Source organism: Aphelocoma coerulescens, chromosome 3 (assembly GCF_041296385.1).
Source record: "Aphelocoma coerulescens isolate FSJ_1873_10779 chromosome 3, UR_Acoe_1.0, whole genome shotgun sequence".
NCBI lineage: Eukaryota > Metazoa > Chordata > Aves > Passeriformes > Corvidae > Aphelocoma > Aphelocoma coerulescens.
The window spans coordinates 47962971-47973629 of record NC_091016.1 but is presented as its reverse complement, the minus strand read 5'-3'; the positions used below and the strand labels follow the sequence as shown (position 1 = coordinate 47973629).

Sequence of the window (10659 nt, the reverse complement as noted above, 5' to 3'; positions counted from 1 at the left end):
AAAAAAAAGAAGTAAAGATTCTTAAGAAAAACTCCATGCTTGATTTTCAGTTTGTGGGGGCAGTGGGAAAGGTGAAACAAATGCACATCAGCCATATCAAACCTCCAGTATGCTGACCTTCCCCGGAGCGGTTTCACTGCATGTCAGCTTCTGTCTGTGGGCGAAAGTTCAAAAAGTTCTCATCCACTTCTCCCTGCTTTCTCCCCCCCCCGCCCCATCTCTGGTTTTGCCTCATTTTGACTGACTGGTATTCAGAGATGGTCACTGCATTTGGTGCCGGGTGAAAGCTCTTTTCCCACACTGACCAGTTTCTAGGGTGAATGCTGGAGCTGGATGCAAGCCTGGCAGCTGCTGTGTTATACCTTGATAACCAAGTAATAAATGCCAAGCTGCTGCCTGGTGCTTTCAGCTACTTCAGGAGTCTGTTATCAGCTGATCAGCACTACCATGGCTCTGTGTGTAGCTGAGCGTGCACATGCCACTTCTGAGAGCTGACATGGTGGGGGAGCCCAGCTCATGTTGGGGAGGGAGCCAGCTTTATCCCTTGCCCCAGAGCTGTGCCCTCAAAGCAGGCATGTCAGGGGAAGAGGATGATCAACCTGCTGTAGAATCACTTATTTTGGAAATGACCTTTAAGATTGAGTCCAGCCATTAACCCACATCTCTAAGTATCACATCTACATATCTTTTAAATACTCCAGGGATGGGGACTCCACCATCTCCCTGGGCAGTCTGTGCAGTGAAGGGGATCCATAAAGCAGGAGAGGTGCTCGGCCTAGAGCTGGAAGCTGTCTCTGTGCATGGTGTCTTTCCTGCACAGAGTCTTGCATGGAGGACAGCCTGCAGCTGCTGCCCAGCACAGGGGTCAGCAGTTTCTCAGGTTCTTGCAGACCTTGAACTGAAGAAATGGTTTCATTTCCATGTGGATGAAAATAGTTGAGGTTATTTATTATAAGAATTGAGCTATGGCTCTCCGAACTAACCTGCCTCCAGCTCGAGCCTTTGGGCTGTGAAGTGAGGGGGCTCGGTCCTACTTGATTCTGGTATCAGATGGATCTTACCTAGTTGGCTTTTTTTGGTGTGGGATGTTCCCCTTCCCCCCCCCCCCCCCTCCATACTTTCAAATTAAAGAAACCAAAACCTTTCATTGTGTGCAATTTGCAAGCCACTTTAAGGCAGATGGAGCATTTTGATATCTGTGTACTCACACCTGAAAATGAACTTTGTGTGAGCCTGCTGGAGACACTTTTGTCACCTGTGGGCTCAGGGCAGCAGTGCTGTGCTTCTTCCTCAGCTGCTGGCTGGTGCAGCCCTGGCGCTGCTGGTGGAGGCAAGAGAAAGGTACCAATGTAGGTGATGTTTCCAAATGCTGAGGAAGGCTGGTGTGAGACATCTCAAACAGTCCCACCTGTGAGTGTGGCTCTGCTCTTTTCCTGTACCAGCTCCACCATGACTCCTCACTGTTCCCAGCTGTGCTGCACACCAGCCAAACACTGGGGCTACAGACTGTGAGGCTGGGAGAAGTCCAAATGCTCAGAACTCTTAGGAAACCTATACTGTTTACCACCTCAGTGGGTAAATGCTTTTTACCTTTATTTTCCTTTGGGCAAAAAATGCTGGCTCTAAAAAAATCTTTGTAAAACCCTCATCCCACTTATGCAGAAATGTCTTGCTCTGCCTCCAAAAGCCATGTCAATACTCAGTTCCAAGCAGGAGTAAAATGTGAGATTTTGTATTCCCATGCTTGTCTCCAGCCTGACTCTCCCCAATAGATGTCAATTAAATTTATGAGTAGAGATAATACACCTTAAGGTACTGCATCACTCATGTAAATATAAATATAATGTAATAAAAATAAAAAGTAAAAAAAAAAATTAACTCCCCAAATATATTTGAAGTCAGGAATAAAGAAGACAGAAGCAGAAACATGTAATTTTTTTTTTTAAACCACACAGAGACTCATTCCAGAGGTTTATATCTGTGCAGAAAATAATATCTTCTTTAGAGGTCCTGGCTTTAGCTGTTCCTGGATGTCTGTGCCTTTGGGAACTGAGGTAAAGAAAATGAGGGAGCCAGTCTGAGTGGTGCATGGTGCAGTTCTAGTATTTCTCATAATGCCTAGTGGCACCTTACGGACAGAGTTATTTTTGACAATATCAAAAACTCTTTGAGAAGGTAACAATCCAAACCCAGGTTCTCCCACTGTACACACCAATGTGATATTGAGGATCTGGACACTGTGGGCTTTAAAGCCCAAGATTATATGGCTGGCTACAGCAGTTGCTTTCGTAAACAGAGAAGGCACAGGGCTTCTCAGGAATCTCTTCCTGGAGCTACCAGTGCTCTATCATTCACAAAATTGGTCCTTCTGTCCTTTGTGTTCACCCCCTGCTCTCCTAAGTGGACACTGCTAGTTTTACTCCTGTCTTTGTTAGCTGAAATGCTGGCTTGTATTTATCATGTTTATCATTTCTTAAGTCCATCTACACTCCAATAGGAGCAGGGGAGGTGCTGAAGCCCATTCCCAGTGATAGCTTCCCAGAGTTGGATGTCAGCTGGTCAGTGTGGAGCGAACAGCAGTCCACTGGGGCTACCATATATTGCATACTCCTGGTATGCTCACACAGCTCACTGCAATTCAAATTTCAAGCCAATCAAAGTTTCCCTCCTCCCCCATGCCCCTTTTTTTTTCAGAATGGCACAGTTACCATAATATACTTCTGGTGCTGCACTCCTGACATGTCTCTGAGCCTCGTCTCCCAAGGCACCACCTGAGAGGGTGTCACAGGTATGTGACCCTAGGATTCCTAGGGATGACCGTCTGTACCTGCTGGGCAAGCAGCTTGAAGCTCTTTCTTGCTTTTCCCTCTCTTCTCCCAGTCTTGCAGCACTACAAAAGTAGGTGACTGTTTCTTGATGCTAGTAAACTAATTGCTTCAGTAACTCCATCAATGCCAGTAATTCATCTGTGATATGAAATTACTAGACTTGTACCAGAGAGTTGGAAGGGGTTTCCTGAATCTAGTTCCTTAATTATAGAAAATCTCTTCACCAAGACCTTTTGGTAAAGCACCAGTGTTCAGCTTAAAAACAATTGATGAGATTCTGGGGAGGCTTTTACCTGCAGCAAGTGGTGTTGCTTTTTTTGATTGGCAGACCTGCAGCCCCCTTGCTTCTCATTGCTTAGGAGGTATCTTTTAATTGCCAGCTGAAATTTATCTGTAATAGTCTTATGACTCTCTGATCTTGAGCCAAAACCTATTCCCAGTTTAAGTGATTCTTCTCCCCTGGTAGTCTTTAAGCTGATATGTGTTGTTAGAAAGTAATTTCTCAGCCTCTCTTTTAATAGGTTATAAAAACCCTCTCTTCTTCTCTGGTAGCTTTCCCTGTCCTGCTGGCCCTCTGTCCATGTCTGGCTGGATGAAAGGGAGAGATGGAGTGTCCATGGTACAAAGCATGGGCTTGCAGAAGAGCCTATGCAATGGCATATTGCTTCCCTGTTTGCACTGGAATTAATCATTTTGATAACTTTGAAAAACATATTTTCATTATCTAGAGTTACATCAGTGATTGATGGTCATGCTGATCCACACCCGTCTTTAGCTACTTTTTGCTATGACCTCCCATCATCTATCAGACAGTATTATTAGTTTCTTGACTGTGACTTTGCCCTTGTCCCAGTCAGCTTTATACCACTTCAATTTCTCCCCAGTTTTCTAGTTTGTTCTGTGAGATATCTCCCTTTTGCTCTGCATTAGTGACATCTCTTAACTTCACCTCTTCAGGAGATTTTGTCAATGATCTCTTGACTTTTGGACTCAGACATTAAAGAAAGTGCTAAAGCTCCCATTAGCTTTTCTGCCTTTGCCTCCTTATTATAACTCATCTTAGTCAGTGAGAACAGAAGCAGGATAATGAGTGCTTGAGGAAAAAAAACTTGTACTAGCCTTAATTTCCATCATGCTCTCTAATGGTACAGTGACCCCACTTCTCTCTCTCCTCTCTTTGTGCACGTGGACAGCTGGCATTCTTGTCCTTGCTCTTGGCAGCGTTTGGGGTCTGGTTTGCAGCACTTAGGTTCTCTGAATATTGTTCAGTGACTTCTCTTTGCAGTGTCATCCAAGGCCCATGTTATGTCAGTCAGTACAGGAAAAGCTACACAGGCAACCTGGAAAAAACTCACTTGCTGAATGGGGAAAAAAACCAGAGAAACCTGACAGGACACATGGAAAGGAAACCAGAACATTCAGCAGCTCATGAACGACACCAGTCTGTTTGTTCATATTTGTGATCTCAGATCCAATACCAGTTATGCAGGGGCGGGTGTGCAGGCTGGAGAGCTCGTGGTCCATTACAAAAGGCCTTGTGACCCTGCAGAAACTGGGCTGCCTTAGCTCACAGAGCTGGCACACAGGTGGCACAGAACCGCCTCGCTGCTGGCTGGCCTCTGTGGGCTCTGAGGTGGAGCAGGCAGGTGATGCTAGTTTGGGTGGGCACAGGTGGGGATTTTGGAGCAGGTGGAGCCAGTTGTGTGGGAGGTTGAGCCACCGGTGGGGAAGAAAGGGAATTGAGATATATTTGGAATGTGCAGGATAGTGGTGAGCCTGTCTTTCTTTCCTCAGAAACAGCTAGCCTGGAGCTTTCAGGTAAGGTGTGGAATGTCTCCTGGGCTAGGATTATGCTGTGGGGTTGATGGCACTGAGAGAAATGAGCTGCTGTGGATTGGTGAGGTCTTCTTCAGTATGTCCTGCTGGGGCAGAGCAGCTTCTTGACCATACTGCTGTGGTGGGGTGGCTTGGAGAGCTGGAAGTGTGGTTCTGGTCTCTGCCCTGTGGCATGGCCTCCACAGCAGCAGCTTGGCCCAGTGTGGTCTTGGTGACCACTAATGTATTTAGCTAATGACTGTTTCTGCCAAGAGGTTTGCCTTCAGCTGCTGCAGGCCTCTCTTTCTTCCAAGATGACAGGGAGGCAGTGGTGATGCTGGCTGCTGCTTGACCTGTTGTGTTATTTTAAATTCAAGGTGGCTTCTGCTAGTTACCCTGCACAATCATTGGCGCTGTTCTACAAAAGGTTTTGGCTTGTTGAGTTGGGTTCTGGGCACTGCACTAAATGTGTGAAACTTAATTCTTGATCTATCCTTCACCTTAAGTCAACATTTGTAATGGTAATTGTGAAATTTTAATAATTCTGAGAACTTCCCACATGAAAGCTCTTGTTTCAATACATTAGAAGTGGTGTCCCATGCTGTGTCCTGTGCCTGAATTACTGTCCAAAGGTGTATGGTCTGTGTGAGAGGTGTTTATAATACTTGTAATCCAGGACAGTTATGTGTTCCAGTTGTCCCACTCTTACTGGGTGGCTCATGTAAGTTTCCATCATCTGTTCTTTGCTATGTTGTAGGTTGACTATGGTGGGTGGGAGGGAAAGAGAAATTTCCACTCGCCCCAGCAGCAGGTTTATGCAGTTCCCACAGTTAATTTACATCTCTGCAAAATGAAATGCATTCTTGCTATGGGTGCCTGTGGAAACTTCTACCTTCTTCCTGTTCTCTTAGTTTGGACACATGCAAACTCTCAGAAGCACCCCAAAAAGTAGCTGCAGGCTGGATGTACACTTTTCTTATGCCCTTGGCAGCCGGAGACTCTGTCACCTTTTGGTGGTGCTTCAGCTGCTGTGCAGCTGCTGGGAGGATGGTTGCAGGGCAGGAGCTGGGGATCTGTGCAGAGGAAGGGGGAAATCCAGGCTTAGGGTGAGATATGTAGGTGGAACGGGAGCACTGAGTCAGGAAACTTGAGAAAATGAGTCCTGTCTTGCATTTACGGAAATTTTCTTTTCTCTCTGACTGAGTTATTTGTAGTGAGTGTACTGATCTATTCTACAGAGAGATCATAGAGGATTGCCATGCTGTCACTGGGGTTTTCATGTAGATGGTAACAGGAAATAAATGAGAGTTAAGTGTGATTACCCTAAGCTGGAGTTACTTTTTTAGCACACTAAAATAACAAACAACTCTATGCTAACTTGAATATAAAGTTGGTGATGCCTTCCATTCCAGGATGAATAAAAAGAGATGAAATTTGGCAATTGGACTAGAGCAATTTTTCCTCTTTGTGGGTTTGGTGTGGTTGTTTTTGTTTTTTTTTTTTTTTTTACTTACAAGCACATTTTTCTATGTAGGTGAGGAATGATACTCATCTTGAAAGCACTTGCTTCTGCAAACCACAGAGCTGTTGTTGGGGCATGCCAGGGAATTCTGCAAATATGCTGACTGCTGAAAAATGGTAGCAATTAAACAGCCCTTAGAAAACTGCCTGTCAGAAGACTGAATTTGTATTTTAAACTGACCAGTGAGAGCAAACAAAGCTAACTTTTAATTTTGACTTGCCTTGGTGAATAAATGACAGCATTCCCTCAGCCTTCTAATTTGTCAGTTTAAGGAATGCCTTTCTTTGTTGAATTTCTGCTGTTAGGTAATTAGATAAGGCAAACTTTATCTGCAGCTCTCAGAGAGCTCCAGAAGCTGGGTTTCAGCAGGTAGGTTCACCCCATAACTTGGCTTTCTCTTTTTCCTTGTATAAATTTGCGCTAGTGAAGCTTGGCTGATGCCATGCACAAAGTCCATGTTCAGAAAGGCTGCCAATAGGGTCTGTTTTGCTTTGACAGACTTGACATCAAATGGTTGTTATTTATCCTCAGTTTTATTCCACCTCTGTTTCATATGATTGTGGTGGTCCCAATGAAGTTCAGGATTGAAATTTATCACTAAAATGTTCATTTTCATCCTGAATCTTGAATTTCTTAGTTGTGTGCCATCTTTTTTTTATGTACTTTTTTTTTTTTTGTTAGTTCATTTGTCTTTTAAGAAAAATTCAGAGGTCCTGAAAGACACATTCCTCTCTGCTTTAGCTTTTGTTCTGTCCCCTGGAGTGGGTTCTGGGGTGCTGCTGCCAATGAGATGGCTCCCATAAGTATAAATGTGTGTGCTGCCAGGCCCACTGTGTTGGCTCTACTTGCAACCTCATCTGTGCTGCTTTCTGGTGCATTGCTATAGGGAAGTGATCTGGACCAAAATCAGGATTTGGAGAATGGACCTTGTGCAGGGACTTCCTTCTGTAGGCTCTATCACCTTGAAATCTTTGGAAGCACTTTGCTTCCCCCCCCTTCTTGTGGTGAATTTCTGTAGGGTTCAGGGTGCCACTGTGGGCACTTAGCAAGTATTTAGAGTTAGAAAACTTAAGACAGCTCTGTGATTAGGCCTCAGAAAAGAGCACTGCAGGAAGCTCATCCTTGTGCTGCCACACCCAAGTGGGTGGTCAGGATGCAGCCCCAGCACTGTCTCTCCTCTGCTCTGTGCTGCAGATGTGGCACATGTGCTCCCTAAGGCATGGGAGCTGGAGTTCTGCTGGCTGCCAGGGGTGTCAAGGTCCGAAGTGACCACCAAAATGTCACTGTTATTTCTAGAACAAGATCAAGCAGGTCTTGCCTATGAGGAACTGGTAGTTTCTGTTGTCAGACCTGTTACAGCACATCAGGGGTACTTCAATAAGAAGAAGAAGAAAAAAGCTTTGGTATATTTTGGATAGTATAAAACACTCTTGACTGATAACCCTGCTGAAGCATCAGGCTTCCTCTTTGGGCTACTGTGAGCTTGAACATCTCCTTTTTGCCTGCTTAAGTGAAATTGTTTTGTTAGACCAAATACTGAAAAAAACAACAAAAAACCAACCAACCAAAAAAAGCACTAATTTTTTATTTGCCCACTTAGATCCATTTTCAGAATTTCAAAGCAAGCAAATTCTTTATTACTCTCGAAAGTGCTTCTTTCCCTCCCCCTTAACCCCGTTCTGCTCTTGCCCTTCCTCATCCCATAGGATGCTCTCTAGGCTCTCGGCGAGAGAGGGAGGGAGGAGCACCTCTCCGAGCGCGGGGCTGTACCAGAGGAACAGGCTTCACTGCTGGTCTGTTATCTCCCTCTGGTGGACAGACTTCTCTCTCCTTCCTGCCAGCAGGTGAGGTTGCCGCGGGATGTGCGGTTTGGCACAGCTCTCAACTGTAAATTGATTGCTAGGCAAGCATGTTGTGTACTAATTACTAAAGCACACTGGGTTTCTCTTCTCTGAGGGTGTAACTTTGTAGTGTGAACCAACCTCAAACTGGCCCTGTGAATAAATGCTGCTGCAAAAGAAACTATTGTTAGATTTACATTTGCCAAAGCAGAACTAAAATTTTTTAGAGCTGCCTATCACATTTTACTCCTTTTCTCTGTTGCTAATAAATTACATTTTATCAACTGAAATACTACTGATTCTTAGATTGTGTAAGTTTTGTGTAATTTAACAAGGAGGAAAACTAAACTTAGACTAAAAGTGCATATCTGAAAGCTGCAAGAGCAGTAACTTCAGATTTGCCTGTGTTGTAGTCACTACTTTTTGTGCTGTCTTGCATTTGATCAATTCCAATAAATCCATCCCTTACTTGTACACCTGCTCTGCCTCTGAGGCAGCACTGCCAGAATTTCCTTGCTGAGAGTTTTGTCCTTTCTACCTTTGCTTTAATGGTATCTGTGATTGATGTTCTTGACCATTTTAAATCTCTTTTAATTAGAGTTTTGAAGCAAAGAGCTGAGCCCAGGACAGGTGATGGCATTTTGCTGGGTGGGGTTTCATAAATGCAGCCAAGGATGGGCAAATCTTGCACTGGTTTACTGTTGAGATTTGTTCTCATGTCTCTGAATAAGTCTGTTAATGAACACAAACTTTTCCACTTTAGGCAATTTACTTTAAATGAAATGCACTTAAAATGTCCTTTCTCTTTTGTATGTCTTGGCCTGTCTGGAATGCAAAAAGCCATGAGAGAGGAGATTGTGAACCACTCCTTTGGACTGGGACTCTCTGGTCTGGCATTGACAGTGGCAAGGGCTTTCCCTCTGGGGCTCTTCAGTGCTACCAAGAGGCTTTTCTAGTTTGGAGAGAAGCATCCTAAAAATTTTATATAAGAAAAATCATAATTAAAAATCAAAATAGTAAGCAAGCCTATGGGCATGGGGAGGGCAGTGTGACGGATGAGAAGAGAGCAGTCCCCAGTGAACTCTCGTCTTTCCCCTGCTGTGGCTGTTTTTTTTTCCTTAGAGCTAAGAACCCTTCTCTTGCAAAAGGCAAATACACTCTCGTGGACTGACATTACTCTGAGACATGAAGCCAGGAGGCAGAGATCAGTCATTGCAGTTGCAATGTCCATGGTACAGTACAGTTTTCTATCTTGTTATCTGTCTCTGAGAGTGTATGAGGCTTCTTGCTGGCCCTGACAATGATGTTTGTGAGTGATACAGGAGTAAGGGGACTTATGCTCTGCTGTCAGCAAATACTCCATAGAGACTTTGACCCTTAAAGGCCCTTATGAGTGTGTTCATTGTTCACTGCATATTTATGCCTGTTTTATCTCTGTTTTGGTGGAGGGAAATACACCAGTTTACACACAGTACCAACACTGTATAAAAGTATTCTGAAGCTAAGCTTGGTGTTTTAAAAAGTACAGATAGTTAACCAGCTAAGTAAGATCAGACGCACTCATTAAAATGCTTGTCTAATAACTTAGAGCCTTGTGCTGGATCAGTACATGGTTAGTTTAAAAGCTGCTTCTCTTGGAACCAGCTCAGGTTTTCCAAAGGAGCACCTTGAGAGAGGAGTAAATCTTTTGGGGAGTCTGGAATCTGATTAGATAATCTAATGTTATTTTTATTGTTGCTTTTATTTACAATTTGCAGAAGGGATAGGTGTTTACTGTAAAAACCTGCCATAGGTAGAAATTTGTGACCTAGGATAGATGAGAGGTTATTTGAGCTAAAAGGTACTAGCAGCATTCAGTAGTCAGACAATGAATGCACTCACAAAATCTGTACCAGTATTGTTCCCTCCTTTTGTGACATTTCCTTTAAACCCCAAGCAGATACTGCCATAGCCAGTGGTGCTTTCTGATCCATGCCTTCGCTGCAGTGTGATCTGCTGTTATGCCCGGAGTTTCTCCAGCTTTCTGGGCGTTAGCTGCTGCCCGCTCTCACAGCTTCTTGGGAACCAACCCTCAGCCCTTAGCACTGGTTCTTAAATGGGAAGAGATTGGAACATGGATCAGTGCTGTGTGAGACCCACAGTGGGCTCTGGCTTAGGATCAAGTCCTTTACAGCCATGTTGACCTTCTGGTAGGAGAAAAGGACATTGGGGATAAACTCCTGACATCTGTCTAGGGAGTCAAGCTGCCTAGCTACACTGACATCTGCCCACTCAGGGGTATTCAGTGCTCCCCTGGGTGGGGTGGATGGTCTGTAGTGCTGAGCCACTGGCTCAGCCTCACACACTTACCCCCAGATGCCCCTGGGCTGTGTGGTCTAAGGTGGAGCAGCCCGAAGTTCAGCAGCCTGAAGTTCATGCTGAACTGTATAGCCAAAGCAAATACATGATGATTCTTCCTGGTGTGGGATATGCTCCATGCTGATGCTACCTGGTCAGGTTGGCTGCTCTTCCACTGGGGGGAGGGGTGTGCGAGTGGCAGCCTGCCCTAAGAACTGCTGTTTCCAGCCTCTGCAGGGAGCCAGGCAAAATTAAGACTGACATAGAGAACTTTGTATGTTCTTGCTCCCCTGCACAAGCTGTTAAGGATATGTGT

General features: G+C 44.6%; 1 protein-coding gene across 11 annotated transcripts in view; it reads left to right on the top strand.

The window, feature by feature from the left end:
• Nucleotides 1-4573: 4573 nt before the first annotated feature.
• Nucleotides 4574-10659, top strand: part of PDE10A (phosphodiesterase 10A) — a 390743-nt gene continuing 384657 nt past the window's right edge. For 6 of the 11 annotated variants that reach the window (XM_069010130.1, XM_069010126.1, XM_069010134.1 and 3 more), the window contains exon 1: nt 4574-4646. The gene's annotated coding sequence lies outside the window, so the exon portion shown is untranslated. The remainder of the gene's footprint in view (nt 4647-10659) is intronic. The other 5 variants (XM_069010127.1, XM_069010135.1, XM_069010136.1 and 2 more) reach the window with 5 other exon arrangements.